At 38.8% G+C, this 20,591-nt stretch overlaps 1 protein-coding gene across 2 annotated transcripts in view; it reads left to right on the top strand.

Annotated features, from left to right (window-relative positions):
* Positions 1-20,591, top strand: part of SMYD3 (SET and MYND domain containing 3) — a 663,795-nt gene that overhangs the window by 397,413 nt on the left and 245,791 nt on the right. The gene's annotated exons all lie outside the window — the stretch shown is intronic.

Genomic DNA, 20,591 nt, shown 5'->3' with positions numbered 1-20,591 from the left:
TGACATGTGACGCAGAGCATCTGTTCATATGCTTATTTGCCATCCATCTCCAACATATATTTTTAATGCAAGAACTATATTTCAGCTCTTGCTCAGCCCATTTCTCTCACTGTGTGATACTGCGTTGCTGGACAGAGTCCCCACCAAGAAGAAGGTCCTCACCAGATGTCTTCCCGGGACCTTGGACTTCTCAGCCTCAGAAACTTTTGTCTCAGCTGCTAAGCAGCTGATAGAGTGGGAGAAGCCTCTAGTACCAGCAGGTGATGCTGGAGAATGTACCTCGGCAGCAGCCCACAGTCACCAAGAACACCAAAAAGTGGCGTTCCTTTACGTCTCCCACCATGGCCAACAAATCCTCCCAGGCCTCCCAGGATGCCTCTCCGTGGAGATCAGCCCTCCGGTCCTCATCAGTCCCAGCAACCCCACAGCTGCCGCAGGGCTCGCAAACTCTCCGGGCTTTTCCTCAGTGCCCCTTTTTGGACAATGCATCTTCTTGACCCACCCCTCCCCTGGCTGCCACTATCCTCGACTCCACCTGCTGCTGTTGCTGCAGCAATGGGACCCAGGCTGCGGCAGGATCCCCTGAGCAGACTGCACATTTGTGGCCTCAGATCTGCCCCCACATTGGCAGCACACCACTGAGAATGCCCTCAGCCGCAGTGACGCCTGTCCAGGACAGAATGCCGCCTGCCCTTCCTTTCTCCAGTGGTAGGCCCTGCTGCCCGTGTGCAGTGTCCGTCGAGCCAGCACCCCAAGGCTTGTGTAGCAGCTGCTTCACTCACCTCCCCAGTGTCACCACTGTGTCTTGGGAGACCAAGCCCAGTGGCCAGACAGTGACTCTCCTCCCTGGATGTCCCACGTCTCCTGACAGTGCTTCCTCGGCTTGTGAGAGCAGCTCAGCTACCAAACCAGATGAGGATAGTGACAAAGAACAGAAGGCTTTGTTCAAGTTGCTTTCTGCTGTCCCCACTAAGTGGAAGGTCAGAGTCTCCCCTCCAGCATCACCCATCCTGGAAGTGCAGCTGGGTGGCGCCGGCTGCCTCTGCAGGGGTAGTGGGTCCTGAGCTGCCACTCGGGGGTGGCCACACGGGACCAGCTCCTGCCCCGTGCAAGGCCATGGCCCAGTCGCAAGGGTGGTGGCAGGAACAGCCCTGGCCCAGGGTGCTTTCTGTGGGAAGTCAGGCTCTCCATTGCTCCACCTGCTCGTTGGGCGTGTGCCTCCGTGGGTCCTGTCATGGATGAGTCTAGGCATTGTTTGTGAAAGGTGAGGTCACTGTCGTTCCAGGGGAGAACTAAGAACTGGACAGCAGACTTCATGCTGGAATATTTATTCTAATATTTAAGAGATTTTTCCACATCCTCCAAATTTTTTTTAACTGAATTTATGAAAACAGTCAAGCACTGACTTTTTTTTACCTCTTGCTGCAACACAGTCTTCTCTCCTTTTTCCACCCATGTCTCGTGGCTGAGTTCTCTGGGTCAGTTCCGACTCAACTCCGGGTCCAGTGACTTGGGTCGGTTACACTCGGAACGATGACTCTGTTCTAGGGATTCTGGCCTCCAGTAATAATTACAAATGGGAGCAGTTCTGTTCAGTACAACCACTGGGGTTCTAGGATGTGTGGTAGGAAAGAACATGTATCTAATAAGACGACTATCTACTAGGATTATATAAGCCTAAAAAATGAAATAGTGTCTGTTGGCCAGGAAAATATCATGAAGCACTCTCAAAGTAGTGGACTATTTTCGCATAACATATGAATATATAAACGTTTGTTTTAAGTGTCATCTGTTTTATTTTTCTTCTGTGCCTGCATTTCATAAGGAAAGCAAATTTCTAACTTGAAAAAGAAAACAACTACATTTGAGAAACGGTAATGCACGCTAAGGGAGAGAAGGTGGGAGGGAGGAAGGAAAGAAAAAAGGAAGGAAAACATCAGTGAATCCAAACCACCACCTAAGAAACAAGCTTTTCCTTCCTCATTTTTTGCATGTGACTCTATACATTTCTGCACCAGCTAATCCAGGTGGGGTTCATGGAAGAAGAAGGCTAATATTCAGTGAGAATTTGTTGTGCCGCTCACATTATGTCAAGCACTTTGCATTCATCATGTAATTTAATCATCACAAAAGCCCTTTGAGGTACGCACAATTATAATCTCCATTTTGCAGTTGAGAAAATTGAGACAAGAAGAGGGGACGGGACCTGGGGAGTGTGACTCTGGGGCTCGTGCTCTGAATCGCTTTGCTCAGCTGTTGGGTTAAGTGAGGAGATGTTACCAAAGACACAAGTCTTGGGAACGCTCTGAGGTCCTCACATGTGAACACAAATACCTATTTCCACACATTTTATTTTGATTGATAATGCACAATTTTCATGGCTTTGCCTCTCACGGTTTCCTCTCATGTGTGAGGGTACTTCAAGGAGTTCATGAAAGATTCCCATTACCTTTTAATTACATTTTCCCACGAACTTTTTCAAGTCTCCCTGTAGGTAGGCCTGGCGAAATCTCACATGGGGAGAAAGTTTCTGGGAAGACTTCCAGCCAGACAGTGGTTGCAAACTGAGCTTTACCACTTCCTCTGTGTCACCTTGATACTTTACTTCTCCATGACAAATCCTAGTTTCTTTGTCCTTAAACCTATAGCACTTTGTGTTATAGGATTAACAGGTGAAATAGACGTTCCCCAAATATTTGCTGAATGAATGAATTTTTTTCCTCTTCCCTCTCTTTTCTTTCTGCTTTCCATGGAAAAGAAAACTAGTAGGTTTGGTAGGACGAAATGGAGGATGGGAGGGAGGGGAGGCTTAAATGACACTCTTGCTAATTTGCTGGTGTCTTTTTTCCCCCTCATCAACTTTATTGAGCAATAATTTTATACAATTAACTGAATTTATTTAATTGGATGAGTTTTGACAGTTTTATACTCTCGTGAAATCGCTGTCGCAATCAAGACACAGAACATTTCTGTTATTCCCAAAAGATTCCCTGAACCACTTTTTTCTTTATTCTATTTTTTTTTTATTGTGGTGAAATGCAACATGAAATTTGCCACTTTAACCATTTTTAATTACACAGTTCAGTGGCATTAAGTACATTCATGTTGTTGTGTGACCATCACCACCGTTTAATCTCTAGAACTTTTTCATCATTCAAAACTGAAACTCTGTACCCATTGAAAAATAATTCCGCATTGTTCCTGCCCCCAGCCCCTGCCAACCGCTGTTCTACTTTCTGTCTCTGTGACTTAGACTGTTCTGGGTACCTCATATGCTCACAGGTGGCATCACACAGTATTTGTCCTTTTGTGTCTGGCTTCTTTGACTTAGCATAATGTCTTTAATATTCATCAGTATTATAGTATGTATCAGAATTTGCATCCTTTTATGGCTGAATAATATTCTAGTGTGTGTGTGTGTGTGTGTGTGTGTGTGTGTGTGTGTATCACATTTTATTTATCCATTCATCTGTTGATGGATATTTGGGTTATTTCCACCTTTAAGCTGTTGGGAATGGTGCTGCTAGGAACACTGGTTTACTAATATCTGTTTGAGTCCCTGCTTTCAGTTCTTTCAATTATACATGGAGACGTGGAACTGCTGGATCATGCAGTAATTCTGTATTTAATTTATTAAAAAACCACCAGACTGTTTTCCACAGCAGCTGCACCATTTTACATTCCCACCAGCAATGAACAATGGTTCCAGTTTCTTTACATCCTTGCCAATATTACTGTGGTTTTTTTTAATAATAGTCATCCTAAAGGGTGTGAGGTGGTATCTCATTGTGGTTTTGATTTGCATTTCTCGAATGATTACTGATGTTGAGCATATTTTCATGTGCATAATAATACCATCTGTATATCTTCTTTGTACCCGTACCCTTTAGGTCCATGCATTCCTTTCAGCCCCAGCCAATCACTGATCTCTTTTTTGTCACTATACAGTCATTTGCATTTTACATAAGTGAAATCAGTATGTACCCTTATATCCAGCTTCTTTCACTCAGCATAAGTCTAATCGATTTTTTCTTTTATGATTTATGGGTTTTTTGTTTTAAGAAATCTTATGCAAAGTCAGAAAGATTTTCCTCTAGGAGTTTTATAGCTTAGCTTTTATATTTAGTTATAATCCATTTTTAATTAACGTTTGAATATGCTGTGAGGTAAGGGTTGATCCTGATTTTCCATACAGCTATTCAGTTGTTCCAGCATCATCTATTGAAGAGACTTTCCTTTTCTCATTGAATTACCTTTTCATCTTTGTTGGAAATAAATTTACCGTATTTGTATGAGTTTAATTCCAGATTCTCTGTTCTATCCTTTTCCAATATCATACTGTCTGATTAGTAAGTTGAACAATGTCCTCTAACTTTTCTTTCTTTCTTTAAATTGATTTGGGTATTTTAGGTTGTTTCTCTTTTCATACAAATTTTAAAATCAGCTTTTTTTTTTTTTAAAGTCTGCTGGTACTCTGTTTGAAATGGTATTGAATATAGATGACTTGAGGGAGATTTCACATCTTAATATTGAATCTACCAATCTGTGAACATCGTATATCTAGTCATTTATTCAGAAATCTTATTTAATTTCTCTCAGATGTCTCTTTTGATCATGATTTAGCTTACTGAACACCTACTCTAGGCCAGGCAAGTGTGAAGTGCTTTACCCTTAATTCCACATAATTACGCTGTGAGCATGTATTGTTCTCACTACGTTCAGATGTGGCAACTGCAACTGAGATGTCACAGAGCTGATAAATGTTGAAACTGGAATTCAGAAGAGGTCTGCACACTCCAGAGGCCGTGCTTTTAGTCTCAAGTAATCAACACATTTGGGAATTTTACAAATATATATATTTAAAGACATTCGTAGCAATCATTGCATGTTTCTTTCTCACCTCCTGTCTCCCGCAACCAAAAATAAATATGTGAACTATATGAGTGGGTACATATATCCCTGGATATAGTTCACCAACTCAAACTCACAGTAGACTTGCTTATGATTAGGAAATCATGTTAGGATTATCTCTGAAACTTGTTTTAATTAGCCTTGATTTTATTTTCCCTCTTGTCTATCTCATCTAGATACTATCAAGCATAAAATATGTCTTGTACTGCCAGCATGACATTAAAAGTCATTAGGAGTCCCCAGAGTTGTCTAATCCTGTGCCATCCCATTGATGTGTTGGTCACCTGACACCATCACCTGACACCCTGCATGTGAGGTCGCAGATTATGGCAGACTTAGATTTCACTTGTTAAAAGTTGTTTGGAACTTTAGTTATGCCTGATGGTTCTTTCCTCCTCCTTTTAAAAGACAGGAAAAACGAATGGGCTGTTTTATAAGTCCTTTTCAATCCTCTGATCTTCAGAGAGGAAAATGTTGAAAGGCATGGTACAGCTGTTTTATGTTGCAGTTTATAATCTAATTAAATGTATTTTATCCAGATCATTATGGACTTCATTAGAGCTAGACTTCTTATGAGAAAGATGATGAGTTAGATTTATGCAGAATCATCTGGGTCTCTTAAATTTTGTGATTATGCCAGCAGTGCCTGATGAAAAAAAAAAATTCAAACCTGCCTATCTGATTTGCTTGGTCATTTATTTTTGGAAAGATAAATGCTTCCAAAAGCATTTATCTTTCCAAAAATCATTCTTGCTTCCAATTTTGGTCACTTTTTTGTGAGCCTGCAGTTTTCAGAATGATTAATAAGAGACGTTTGTTGTTTTGGGAGAGTACCATTTGGAAATGATGCATAGTCTTCTTAGAAGCCTGTGTGATACACATGAGAAATAAAAGATCTAAAGTAATTCGTATAGTCTAGGTCAAAGAGAGATGAAATTACTTTTTGCTTGCTATGTTTTTTTCTGCTGTAGAAGAAATTAGTTTTGTGGCTTCTGGTTTAATTGCTGAATTTTTTCAGTGTGAAGGATAAGTATCTAAGCTACAATTTGAAAATTTGAAAAGGGACTGTAACTCATGCTACTTTTAGTTACATAATTTGAATATAAAGATTCAAGAGTATTTTTACTCTGTTTTAGATATGATGACCAACTTCTATGTGACTCCCTAGTCTTTTATATTTAAAAAAAATTAATATTGAACTGTGTGGAACAAAAATCTCATCTTTTTCCAAAGAATTGTATTTGGGATGTCTTACTCTTTATAATTTAATATTTTCTTGATCGAGGTGAGTCTGTGGCCTTGAACTTGCCCATACTTTTAGCTCTGATCATGTGATCCTAATGACATTCATAGCTTCAACCCCACTTGGATAATTTATTCCATTGGTTTAACTGTTGTTTCCAAGCAATCCTGAATTGTTATTCAGTAAGGGACAATATGAAAATATAACTTGATGGTTAATATTTAGCTGGAACATTGGTTTTGCCCAACTTCTTTAAGCCATGAAACCTGCATCTCTCTTGCTACCTCCCAGTTTGTTTATGTATATGTGTGTACCCACATAGTCTCACAAACACATCATATAACTGGCACAACATACCAAAAATCCTCCAGCAACCTCTCGGTGTCCACAACTGTAGTTCTCAACTACCTATAAAGACCCAGTTTCTTGTCTTTTATACCTCTCAAGTCCTGATCTTCATCATGTCTCATCTAGGACTTTTTGCTTTTTATGACCTCACTATGTCCATTGGACCTGACACTCAGACCACTTATTCGTGTATGTGACTTTGCTTGCTTCCTCAACAGTGATTAAGATTATTCTGTAGAATACTTCATATTATTCAAGTTGAACAGCTGCCCACTTGGCCTGGCTTTGAGACCCTCACCTTTTGCCCTGCTGCCCTGTGGACGATGTCCTCCTCGTAATTTATCTAGTGACTGTGTCTTAACAAATATATTGTACATTAAGGATCTTTGAGTTCATAGTTGGCTAAAATTATCTCTATGAAATTTTTGTGTGTGTTGCGCTGGGCCTATTTGGCTTCAAGGCTTTTGGATGATACTCTTAATTAAAGAAAGAAAAATTCTGGATATGACTATGCATCTAATGAAGGCCTACAGAGAATCTCTGTTCTCTCATTTCACAATGAAAAGAACATTGGCTTGTAGTTTATGGCCCTAATCTCTGTGTATTTTACAAAAGCCTCTCCATTGGCTGTATTGATACATTCACTGCTTGCTGTCTGATTAATATTAAGTTGTAGTCCTTATTGGTATTATAGTTTGCTTCGGATTAGCTTTGTCCAATATTTACTACTTTTATCTGAAAATTTGTATATTTTATCTTGACTGAGGCTGATGTCTCTTAGTGGGATATTTTAGCCATAATTAATTATTGAAACATTTAGATGGATCATACAGTGTTTACTCCTCCTGAGATTTTGTGAGCTGTTGCGTAGGTGTGAGAGGAATCTCATAGGTTGACTTATGTGTTATAGAAAATGGTAATTTACAGTGTGATTTTATGTCTTCTAGCAGTTTTACTTGAAATGCTAACTTGCTTTCAATTAGCATAACAGGTAGAATCCTAGCCCAGCTGAACTAGTTCATTTCAGTTGACATTTACGAAGTGCACACTATGGGCTTGTTAGATTGCAAGACTTACTAAAGCCACTTCACAGAAAGAGGGTAGTTTGTCAGGTTACCTGTGGCCTGCAAGTAAAATTAGCCTCTTTGAGGGCCTCAGGGTTGGGCTCCCAAACACCAGAGGTCTTAACCACTATGCTATATAACATCCCATTGGCACTAAGTACTTAAAAAAAAAATAATAACATATGCACTGTGTTTCATAGAATGGCTGTACCCTGATAAATTCAGTCATGTCCCCACTAATGGATACTCGGAATATTTTTACTTTTTTGTCACTAAAATCTTGCTGCCACAAACATTCCAGTGCATATAGCCTTGTACACTGGCATTTTTATTTTGATTGAAAAGGCTCCTCACATTAGGATTTCTTTTGTTCAAAGGCTATGCAAATTTTATATTCTAAAAGATATTGCCAGATTTCCCCCAAAATATCATTTATAATGGATTATAATTTCACCCGCAGTGTATCTCATCAATGAAATATTTTTCTAGTCTATTGGGTAAATAGTGTTATCTAGCTTGTCTTTGCATCAATTAGTATGTAAAAAGGTTAGGGACCTCTTTATATACTTATTGATTACTTTGGTTTTCTCTTTTGTGAACCATGTACTATTTCCTTGTTCATTTTTATATTGAATTTTTGGGTCCTTTTCTTATCACTTTGTAGGTGTTTGTGACATCATCTCTTTGTTCAGTGTTTTACAGATATTTTTCCCAGGATTTTACTTGTCTTTTGACTTGAGTTACTAAAAATATCACTTTTTTAAATACTGAAATATGACCGTGTAGGTTTTTTTTTTTTTTTAAATGGCATGTGGATTTTTTGTCTTGGGCATCCTTGCCTATGTCAAGGCTATAGAAAAATTTTAATAATTTCTTTCTAATGTTTTTATTGATTAATTTTAAATATTGAATTCTTTAGTCTATTTAGAAATTATTTTTGTATATAGTTTGATGTAATGTAATCTAGCTTTTATTTCCCAGATGGAGATGCACTTATGCCAGTACTTTTTGTTATATAAATCATTATTTCCCCACTCAGTTGAAAAGCCAGCTTTGGAATATATTAAGTTTTCATAAACATGTGGCTTTTTTCTATGCTGTTTTCCTTTTTTGTTCCTGTGCCAGTACCATTCTTTCCTTTTTTTTTTTTTTTTTTTTTTTCCTTCTTGTACATGATTTATAGTTAAGTTTGGTATCTGGCAAGACAATTTCACTCCCACTAATTCTTCTTTTGCACATTTTTTTTTGTTTTTTTTTTTTTACAGTTCTTCTGTATGGACATTATTGCAAATGAACTTCAAATTTACTTTACCAAGTTAAAGAAGAAAAAATGCCACTAGATTCTGATTGGAATATATAAAATTATATGTATGCATTAACTTTACAAAGTTTGACATTTTAAGAGAATAGCCTCCAACTCAGGGACACGTTTGTCTATTTGTTCATATATTGTTTTATGTCCTTCAATAACATTGTCTAATTTTCTTTTTCCTTTTTAACACTTGATGTTCATCAATCTCATTTTCTTCATATACAGGTTATATATTTTGTTGTTAAATTTATCCTATGTATCATGGGATACATGTTGCTGCTTTTTATAAAATATTTTATTTTATTTTACTTTTGGCAGCTGGCCGTACAGGGATCCCAACCCTTGACCTTGGTGTTACACGGCTGTGCTCTAACCAACTGAGCTAACTGGCCAGCCCTTTAAAATATTTTAAATTTGAGTTTCTAGCTATTTATTTCTAACATAAAGAAAGGTTAATTTTTTGTGTATATTTATGTTGCTTCCATGCATCTGAGTAAATTTTCTAATTAAAGTATTTCTTATTCAAGTTGAATTTTCAAGGAATGTACTCTTATCTGCAAGTAAGGACTGTTTGCTTCATCTATGTGTGTATGTATATATATGTTTAATCATTTCTTCTTACATGAGGCAGAACCTTCCAAGCAACATTTTAAAAGCAGTTCATGAGTCATTCTTGTCAGGTTTATCATTTTAATAAAATTGGCTTTAACATTTCACCACATACCATTGTTTACTATTGAATTTTGCTAAATTGTCTTTATCATGTTGAAGTAATTTTCATCTTTCCTATTTAAGTATTTTTAACAGATTTATTTATTGACCTAATTTGTTATATCCACATACATATGGGGCCTCATTACCTCTCTCTTCTGGAAGCTTTATCAGAATAGAGTTCTTCATCATAAAATTGTGTACCTTGTGAAGAGGGCTGGAAATCAGTTTGCCTGTATTTTTTTTCTCAGTGACATGTGACCTCTAGCCTCTCTGCCAAGCATGAGACAGATCCTGACTCATCTCTAAGTTAGTTCTCTCTTTATGTACCTATAAAACGTCTGCCCCAAACTACCCATTTATGTGAGATTCTTTACATGGGCATCACCATTGGCTGGTTTGTGCACATTTCTTCGAAGGTAAAATAGACATCATGTAGTATTTCTATGTCTACGTGAATTCTAATCTTTTTTTTTTTTTTTAAATATCTTTGGGATGATTTGAAACTATGTAGACATAGTTACATTTTATTTATTTATTTATTTATTTATTTATTTGCCTTTTTCGTGACCGGCACTCAGCCAGTGAGTGCACCAGCCATTCCTATATAGGATCCGAACCCGCGGCGGGAGCGTCGCTGCGCTCCCAGCGCCGCACTCTCCCGAGTGCGCCACGGGCTCAGTCCAAATTCTAATCTTTACTGTAGTATGAACACCCATGTATTCACCCAGAACACGTTATTTTGCTATGTATGGACATGGACTCGCTTAAGCTATCTCCTATAGATTGAAACATGAATCATTATGATTTGTACTAAGGACCAAGCCCAAGTAATGAATTTTTTTTTCCCACGATGAACTCCCCTTAATAGAGAAAAATCCAGAGTCAGTTAAAGTTAGGTTTGTGTTTAATTATTTATGACACTATTGAATTAGAAGAAAATTGAAACATACATTATTTTGTGGAATGATTTCTTTCCATTTTTTAAAAATAGAAGTCTTGGACTATAGAGGCTACGCGAGAACCTCATTGAGATCTGGGAGAAAAACAAAACATACCAAGAAAGTCTGCCCTTTCTCACCAGGAACCACCTGAGGACAGTGCAGCAGTTATAGTTAATCCTAAATATTCCTAAATATGAATGTTCTAACAGGCTTTCCTTTACCTGGAGTTCCCGGAAATTGTTGATGTGAGTCATTACTCCGTCCACTCTCTGTGTTCAGGATTTTGCCTCTAGCAGAGCTCTCTCTCTCCAAAAAAGGGAAAAACACACAGTAACAACTGTGGGAAGCTGCCAGGGAAAAACTAGCCCTCTGACAATTACTTCATATTATCCTTTACTGCACATAGGATACGTTATTCATCATTTTCTAAGCATGTTCATTATAAATGCCATTTAATCACATTTTAAAGGTAAACAGCATCTAGCAAATTATCATCCGGTATCTAGCTCCAAGTCAGCGCTGTTTCACCACAAACCTATGTCCTGCAGGAGAACATGTGTCTTTATTTCTTATTATCTGTCCAAAGGCTGAGAGCCACACCCATGTCCCATTGAGTTATTCCTTGTGTTTCAGGCCATCCCCTTTATTAAAATAGTTGTTCTTTTTGTTTGTTTGTTTGTTTGTTTTGGAAGTGTTGGTTCTGTCTTATTTGGGCTTTTCTCGACCTTTCTGAATATCTGTGTGGTGTTCAAGCATTTTGCATTTTGAATGTAGGAGTATCTTGATTTCTTTTTAGTGCTTTACATAGCAGTATGAGGGCACTTCAAAAAGGTCATGGAAAAATAGAATTAAAAGATGATACAAATCTTTCCATGACCTTTTTGACGACCTGTCCTATGCACTCAGTGAAAACTTGTTTAAGCTCATGGCAGCAGCTCATGGTGAGACTTGAGTGGGTCATGCAATTTTGTGTGAATTATCAGAAATTCTTAAATTTCTTGATTCTCATTGCCTGTTTTTGACATTAAAGGTAGTGGATGAGGCAGAATTAGTTCGTGGAGTAGATAGAATGGATGGTGTGTGTGTGTGCGTGCACATGTGTGCATACGTACATGTGTGTACTTGTATGCACGTTGGCATGTATTCATTTGTATGTAGGTAAGGGTGAGGATAAAGGAGTGAGAGTAGCAGAGAAAAGAGGGAAATTTCCATGTGTGTTCTAGAAATTGTGCAAGGCCATTTGATTTCTCATTTAACCCCGAGGATGCATTTCTTAAACATCTACTGAAAGCAGGCACTATTCAGAGCCCTTGGAGATAGCCTCGAAGAACATAGTCCAATAAAAGTGATAGCAGGGAAATATGTAGTGACGGCTTTGATAAAGGTAAATATAGGGTTCCCAGGGATGGGGAGCAGGGGACAAAACAGGGCATCTGTATTAGAATGGAGCTCAGGAAGGCTTTTAAGAAGTGAGTCTTAGGCTTTGTCTTGAAGATTACGAGGGAGGTAACTTGCCAAAAAAAGGGAGGGAAGGGATTCTAGGCAAAGGAAACAGCATAAGTGAATGATTGATACATACAGCTTTAATTTCTTCTTGGGGGATAGGGAAGAAACATTTTGAATTTAAGAAGTCACACAAGGTGCCTGTTTTAGAATTGATTCATTAGTAATGTTAAATTGTTACATATGGGTAGATAATTGAACAGAGCCCACAAAGAACAAACCATTGCCATTGAATGTTTTGTAGATTGGAGTGTATGTCAATTAAGGCTGCCATGTTCCTCACTGCTTAATTTGCAGTTAGGAATTTATGGACAGTCTGAGTATATAGTTTTTGTATTATGATTGTATTTGGGTAAATTCCTCATGGATTTTTCCATCAGTTTTTTTCTTGTGATATTAATTTGTTTCTAATCTGAATTTTCCCCCATTCTTACATACTTGGTATATATCTGTGAATCCAGAGGAACATCTTATTAGTTAGCACTGGAGAGTGTCAGAAATTCAAAGGATGATCTATACAAGGATAGAGTTTAGAGGGAAAGTGTTAGCTACCCATTTTCTTTCTAGCCGAGTGTTCCAGAACATGCAGGTAACTTGCCTTGCAGCTTCCTGCAGTTGGAAGAAAATGGGCATTGGAATCAGATGGACCTGGGGTCACATCCTCAAAATGTCACTTACCAGTCATCAGACCTAGGACTAATTCGTTAATCTTTTTTGATCCTCAGTTTCCTCAACCGTGAAATGAACACAGTAAAACCGACTATGTGGTAGAGGGTGTTAGAGAAAGTGTTTCAAAGTGCTTCATAGGGGCTTAAGTAACTAGCTGTCCTTATTGATAGCTTCATGTAGGAATGCAAATTATGATTAGAGCATATGTATTTGGTCATATCTTTTTTTTTGGTAAAGATTCCATATTATCTAGATTGAGCTAGGTATAACCCTATCTGAATCCATTGAAAAAGAGGTTATAATCCCTCTACTTCTCTTCCAGACCAGAAATCGCAATTTTTCTGATATACCCAGTGTATTTGACCATCTGGCTATGAATGTTTTGCTTTCTCTGCCTTTAGGATGACTTACTTAGAGAGTATAATCATTGCTTGGCGTTGACTGCATGTACCCACTTGGCAGATTTCAGGCTTATTGTGTAGATGTGAGGGCCCCAGTAACACTGGGACACACATACCGGCACACACATGTATATATTTTCTTTTCACAAAAAAAGTTCAACTCTGAACAAGCTAATGAAAAATTTACTATTAGAAACTCAGGAAAGATGATGTGTTAATTTCAGCATATGCAGAATTTTGCCTTTTGATATTTAGTATTATTTTTATTTTGAAATCCACATTAGGGAGGAATATTAAATCTTTCCACTTTATGGGGACTCTAAAGAGTTTAGTCCCACACTCAGGATGATAAGTACCTTGTATATCTGTCTTTTTTCTACCATGTAGTTCTTCAATAGTGACATCAGAGATGGGAAATGCACCACCGTCTATCTTCCAGTTAATTACCACTTGTGCAATATTTTACATGATTTTCAAGCAGCAAATATTAAGGTGCAGTAGAATCAGTGTCGTGTAGATCACAACATTTTAGAGCTCTGTAGGAACTTAAGATTCAATGGCTACAGGAATTTTCAAAATATTTTAACGCCAAACCCTGAGTCATTTCGGTAAGGGTGTGTAGATGCTTGTTGGGGATTGTGCAAGGAGAGAGGAAGTCCTGGGAGCCTGGCTCCTCTACCTTGGTTGTCTCCCATTTCCACCTGTTGGACTGGGGGAGGTTCTGGGGAGCAGAGTTTGTGACTACAGGTGTAATACAATGCCCAGTGGAGAACTTTGATACCCAGAAGGATCTATCCCAGTGTGGCTAAACTCAGATAGTTTCTCTCGCTGGGGGCTGCATTTTGGATTAATTTGGTAAATTCCTACCAGAAAGCAGTGTTCAGAGGGAAGTGTCAGCTCTCTTGGGATATTTCATCTGAGAAGTGACACATTGGGTCAGTGCCATTCCAAGCCCAAGTTCATATGTGTAAAAGGTAAGCAGCAACATTTCTTACATCTGTCATCAGGAAGCACAAGTAGTTGACTTACAAATGAGCTGTGGTGGTGGAGTGTCAATGCTAGGAAGTTTTAATCCTGGTAGTTTTCCTATTTCTTTAACCCCTCTGCTTGGAAGTAAGTCAGTCCTTTTCTATTCTAATCTTTGTATGTTAATAATATTCTGTATTGTACATGATGCAACAAATATCTAAAAGAGCCCCGAATTAATTGTAAACCAAACGTTAGAATACATCTATTTGAAAAGTGAATGTTCTTTCTCTTTAATTGTAGGATCTTGTAAGGTTGACTGAGTAAGTTCAGTTTAATACTACCCAGGAGAAATGTCTTAGTTAATTTTACACTGTTGTAGATCATGTTGGGAATTAACTATAACTTACACTAAGACAATGGTACTGAGCCATGCTGAATTAATATTAAGTTACTTTTCCAGTACTTGGAATGAATTTGGGCTCAGCCAGTCTTCCCGTATCTCTTTTGATCTAGTGGTAAGATGTTAAGAACTCTCAGGCTTAACCTGTCTATGAAATGCAACAAAAGGTAATTGGCAAAGAGAGGCTTGAACCTGTGACCTTGTCTCCATTGCAACATGACCTAATTGACTGAAAAACCTCCTATCCACAGCTTCTCCTTTGATGGTTCTCCTGATGTCTGTCATCTTGCAACTCAACTAACTGTCACCAGTTACACCTACTCTTTTAATCCCATGTGGTATTCTTGCACATTAGGTACTTAGTAGAATTTATTGAATCAATTAGTGAACGGAGACATGAGGTCTCTAACTGGTTTGTAAGTATCTGCTTGAGAAATATAGAAATATTATAGTCATGTTTCAAAGGTTGCCACAGATCATCACAGGTGTTTTCCTTATTGTCAAGCTGTGTCTTTCTTGTTCCCCAAAGCCTATATCTACCTTTACCACTTTGGTTTTAGATGTTGGCTTTGGTAAGTATCCATTTTCTAATATATACAAGTATTTTGTAGGCAATATAATGAGATGGGGTAGGTGTATGTCTGCATATACCTATATTTACATCTGGATGAACTTTTAAATAAAATACACATCTGTATATGCACATGTATGTAGAGAAGGGCATCTAAATGTGAATAAATTTGTTCTGCTCTGGACAGAGCAACCACATACAATTTCAGGGATTATTTTTATACATCCAGTGAGAAACTTCAGATGGTTATTACCCGTTCCTATTCGTATTTAGCATGCAAATCCATATGAAACCTCCACATTTCCGCAGTGTCTTTTGTCCCTTCACCTGTGACTGTGTCTACTTCTCCACTGTAGGAGAAAGGAAGTGAAGCCACTTGTGACTTTAAAGAATTAAACCCCGCTAGAGACTTGAATGGTCATTGTTTTTTTCCCTAAGAGAAAAGCCTCGCTTCATTTATGCAAATAGCAAGTATTTAACCTGGCAATATTTTACTTTCCCTCTGTTTCTACTTACAGAATTTCCATAAAGATACTTGTTTTTAACTTGTAGAAGGCAAACACTAAATTCACCGCAAATTAAGACTAAGAGCATTTAGACCCTGGAGCAAACTCTTATAGGAATGAAGGTGCGGATGTAAAAGGGAAACATGGAGACATCCCTTAATGATAAGAACTACAGCAGATGTCACCCCATTACTGATGTTGGGAAGGTGCTGGGGGCGGGCAAAGCCTGACAGAATGGGAAATTGTTAGAATTTTTCCATGGCTGTGATGTAGAAAACTCTTTTCTAATTTCTAGCGTCCTTGGTATTTGTGTACAGAAGTAGTTTCTAAGGTCTAGAATCCAGTGGCCTGGAGGTACCGCCAGGGGCACTTTGGGGGTAGGTACTTCTCCTGTGTTAAACAGGATGCTTGCTCTGTTTTGTGTTTCAGCCTCCCACGGAGGATTTTATTTGAGAAATAGATTCCATTAATTAAATCCTAGAAGGCTGAGTGGTGGTCTTGTTAAGAAGACTCTTGGGTTAGCATGGGCCGACTGACCTAGCTTAAGGTCCTGTCTTTCTTCCTTGAGTCACTTGTGGCTTTACTAACTCTTTGCTCTCACTCTACGTGTAACGTAAAAACCAGAAGCCGTAAATAGGAGATACATTTCAACATGTGAAAATAATTTTTTAAAAACTCTGCACGGCAAAACCACTGTAGGAAAAAGTAAAAAAACTAAACTGGGGAGAAAAATATGCGCAGCTCTTAACCACAGAGAAAGGATAATTTCCCTAATGCTGGGGTCAGCAACTACAGACCAAGGCCCAAATCTGTCCTGCTGCCTGTTTTTGTGACTCTCGTTTTATGAGACACAGCCACACTCATTCATTTGCAAATTGTTTGTGGCTGCTTCCACCCTACGGTGGCAGGACTGAGTAGATTCCACAGAGACCTTATGGCCCACAAAGCTACAAGTATTTACTGCCTGTACTGTTACAGAAAAGTTAGCCAACTCTTGCTCGAATGGATAATGAGCTTCTACCACTCCAAATCAATATGAAAAGATCAACAGCCCAATAGGAAAATAGGAAAGAGATGTGTATGTTAGTGTCTCAGCAAAACAAAACAACAGCAAACAGATTTTTCCCCAGATGGTTCAAATGAAGAGATGTAGACAAAGGGGCAACTTGCAGGGAGAGGGCAAGATTCAAGGAGTGAACAAGGACAGAGTGACACTTAGAGACTAGCAAGAGCAGGAACCATTACCCCCTGGGACCCAATGCGCAAAGAGAGAAAATAGTGTTACCTGGAGCTCAGTGAGAGCTTGGAGCAGGGGAGGGTGGATTGTCCAAAGGAGCCTGTAATCGTGGAAGGATGTAGCCACTGTGAGAAATATGGCATTGAGACAAGACAGAATTGGGAAAGAAATACCTTGACATCTCTCCTCTCACCTTCTAGTCTGCTGTTGGTGCTTCTCAGAAGCTACCAGACAAGGGAGCCCAGGGGATGCTGTCCTCAGGAGTCAGCCTCTTAGAACACAATTGAAAAGATCCTCGATCTAAGACATAATAAGAGCAGCGCATATGAAAACTATGCTGAAATGTGACTTTTTACCAATTGATTGGCAAAGAGCAAAATGTTTGATAGCACCCTGCATTAGCAAGGGCGTAGGGAAAACGGGTACGATATAGATACGTAGATACGCATACAAGGAGTCTTCAAAAAGTTCATGGGAAATACGTATTATGAAAAAACTATGCATTGATTTCAAAATTTTTTGCACCAGAATAAACTCTTACTAACTTGTTAGCACATGTCTGAATAGGACGTAGTTTGAGACACCATTAATAACATCAGTTGAAAAGAGCCCCTGTGAGGACAACATGAATTTGGCTAAAATGGTAGCAAGAACAAACATCGAACTTATGGTGAAGCTTGGGTGGAAGAATGGTGCAATCACTGATGCTTGACAAAAAGTTTATGGGGACAGTGCCCCAAAGTAATCAGCATTTACAAATGGATAACTCATTTTAAGAAGGGACTAGACAATGTTGAAGATGAAGCCCACAGTGGCAGACCATCTACATCAGTTTGTGAGGAAAAATTAAATCTAGTTCATGCACTAGTTGAAGAGGACCAGTGATTAACAGCAGAAACAACAGCCATTACCACAGACATCTGAAATGATTCAGCTTGCACAATTCTGGACTGAAAAATTACAGGTAAGCAAACTTCCCACTTGAAGGGTGCCAAAACTCTTGTGCCCAGATCAGCTTACAGACAAGAGCAGAGCTTTCAATGGAAATTTTAAACAGGCAGGGTGGAGATCCTGAAGGATGTCTTTGAAGAACTGTAACAGGGGATGAAACATGTCTTTACCAGTAAGATCCTGAAGAAAAAGCACGATCAAAGCCATGGCTACCAAGAGATGGAAATGGTCCAGTCAAAGCAAAAGCAGATCTGTCAAGAGCAAAGGTCATGGCAATAGTTTTTTGGGATGCTCAAGGCATTTTGCTTGTTGACTTTCTGGAGGGCCAAAGAAAGATAACATCTGCATATTAGGAGAGTGTTTTGAGACAGTTAGCCATAGCTTGAGCAGAAAAATGCCTGCCCTGGAAAGCTTCACCAGAAAGTCCTTTCCACCACGACAACACTCCTGCTCAATCCTCCCATCAAACAAGGGCAATTTTGTTAGAGTTTCAATGGAAAATCACTATCCACCCTACAGTCCTGATTTGGTTCCTTCTGACTTCTTTTTGTTTCCAAATCTTAAAAAAAAATCTTTAAAGGGCACTCATTTTTCTTAAGTCAATAATGTGGAAAAGACTACATTAACATGGTTTAATTCCTAGGACCCTTAGTTCTTTAGGGACAGACTAAATGGCTGCTATCATAGCTGACAAAAGTGTCTGGAACTTGATGGAGTTTATGTGGAGAAATAAAATTTGTATATGTTATTTTTATTTTTTAATTCCATTTTTCCATGAACTTTTTGAAGTCCCCTCTTATTTATCTGTGAAGGTAGTTATCTCTCAAAATTATGAACGCATATCCCCTTTGACTCAGCAATTGTACCTTACAGGAATTTAACCTACAGATATTTTAACACATACATGAAGTGGCATATGTGTAAGGGGATTTACTGTAACCTTATTTGTATTAGGAAAAGAATGGAGATAACTTAAATGTTTATCATTAGGGGACTGGTTATATAAATTATGCCATATCCATTCAAGGGAATATTGTGAAACCATAAAAAAGAATGAGGAAGCTCTTTATGTCCTCATATGAAATTAACACTAAGTTATATAATTAAGAGTACAGAGAAAATGAAAAGAGTGTGTAGTTTATTGCTATTTGTGTAAAAAAGGAAGGAAAGAAATACATAGATGTATTTCCTTGTATATGCATAAAATAAAAACTGAAGAAATTATAACACTGGATGCTTCTGGAGGTAGAGACTGCTGGAGTGGGGGGTGTTCATATTTTTGAGCCTTTTGAATTTTGATTAAAAGAAAAGTAAGAATATTCTTCTGAACCAGTTAGACAGCTTTCATCTGAAAATTTGAGGGAAATCTCAAAATTCTAATCCCTGACCTGTGGCTTTTTATAATTGCTCAAATAAGATCCGAGAAGCTGACTGGTGGATCCATTGTGAAATGACAGGTCTGGTGGCTTCAGTGAGGAAGTCCAGTGGCCTCTTCAAGCCAGTTTAACCGTGCCCTGTTGGTGTCGGTCCTAGGTACTGCTTCTTAAATCTCTTTCCTCCACGTACTTGGAATCGATAGCACTACAGATTTTTTAAGTGCTCTGTTATTTACACTTTCCCATACTTCAGGCTGCTGCCATGCCTTGGGCTGATGATTGAGACTTGGGTGGATGTGGAATCCCTCCTTTTCAGTTAAGGGAGATATATGCTGTAGTTGTTTGGAGCTGTGTCTGTCAAATATTTATTTTGATGGGGAGCAAATGTGGAATATCAACAAGTAAACGTTTGGACAAAGGATCAAAATATAGGAGCAAATCTGGATTTCTCAAAGCTGTCTCTTTTTATTTTTAAAATTTTTTTTCCAGGCAAGATTTGCCTGAAGTGGAAAGAACTGAATATGGATGAGCTCATGTTGCAAACTGATTTTCAGCCATAATTGCTTAGCAGTATGAAAATAGGCAAAGAAAGTAGACTGGGAATATAGGCAATCAGACATGAGATTCTTACACCTGCCAGATACCATGTGTAGCACACGGGCATCCACAGAGAAATTGAAATGCTGCTATCCTGTGGCAAGAGGTTGCAATTAATGTGACTCGGATGCGCCTGTCTGCCAGTAGCTCACCCCCAGAAATGACAGTCCCGTCCTGCCGTTGGAGTCAGTCAGTCAAAAGGCTTATTTAGTGAGCAGCACTGGAGTCATCCTGAGACCTGTGCTGTGCGGCTGTGACCCTCCATCCTTTCCATTTACTTCAGCTCAGGAACAGCAGCTTACAGGGAATGCTCCTAGCTGGAAGGCTTGTAATGAGATGCCATTTCTATAGTAAATGCCATTCTGAAAGCATACGCTCCTCAACTACATGGCTGTGGAGTAGGGGGTTAACGTTACAAATTGCCAAGTTTTGATGACTGAAAGAAAAATACATTTAATATATTAATTTTGGCATGAAAAATATTTGGACAATGCGTGGACACTTTTAGGTCCTCATTCAGAACTGAAGAGTTTAAGCAGAACCATCTGGTAATTATATATCTCGAGGCGATGACCTGGAAGGTGGCGAGGGTGTTTGCTCTGCCAGAGACTTCGCTCTATTTGATGTTTAAGGCCAGAGCACGAGGATGCTTCACACTCTGTGCATATATTGGAGTGTGTGTGTATTTTCTCTTTCCTCATTCATGGCATAACCAGGAGCTTCATATAAGCTAACTTTTGGCAGCAGGGATCAGGCAGCAGGGGGTAGAGATCTCTGGGAAAGGTGACATTACGGTGCAGCAAAGTCCTGAGGATTGCTGCAGTCCTTCAGAAGGCCAAGGTCATGCACCTGGCAACAGTTCTCTGCACGGTTCCTGC

The sequence above is a fragment of the Cynocephalus volans genome, chromosome 18 (assembly GCF_027409185.1).
Source record: "Cynocephalus volans isolate mCynVol1 chromosome 18, mCynVol1.pri, whole genome shotgun sequence".
NCBI lineage: Eukaryota > Metazoa > Chordata > Mammalia > Dermoptera > Cynocephalidae > Cynocephalus > Cynocephalus volans.
This window is presented reverse-complemented; position numbering and strand designations above follow the sequence as displayed.